Here is a 405-nt window from a genome sequence, read left to right as displayed (position 1 = left end):
GGGCTGGCGCCAGCGGGTAAGGGGTACCGGGTACCGGGCATAGTGCACCGGACAATGGGGACCGGGCATCCCGCACCGGATGAGGGGGAGCGGGCTTCCTGCACCAAGCACCGGGCATCCTGCACCGGAAAAGGGGTACCGGGCCTCCTGCACCGAGCACTGGGCACCCTGCACCGGGCAGTGGGCACCAGGCACCGGGAACCTTGCCCAGGGCACAAGGCACCGGGCATCCTGCACTTGTCACCGAGTACAGGGTACCGGGCATGCATCAGGCATCCTGCACCGGGCACTCTGCACTGGGCATTGGGCACCGGGCTTCTTGCACCGGACACCGGGCACAATGCACCGGACCGGGGGTCTCCCCCTCTGCACTGCGTCCCCCGCGACGAGCGATGCCGTCCCCCT

This window comes from Corvus brachyrhynchos, unplaced genomic scaffold, assembly GCF_000691975.1.
Source record: "Corvus brachyrhynchos isolate BGI_N302 unplaced genomic scaffold, ASM69197v1 scaffold150, whole genome shotgun sequence".
Lineage (NCBI taxonomy): Eukaryota > Metazoa > Chordata > Aves > Passeriformes > Corvidae > Corvus > Corvus brachyrhynchos.
The sequence above is the reverse complement of the archived record's forward strand: the minus strand, read 5'-3'. Positions refer to the sequence as shown.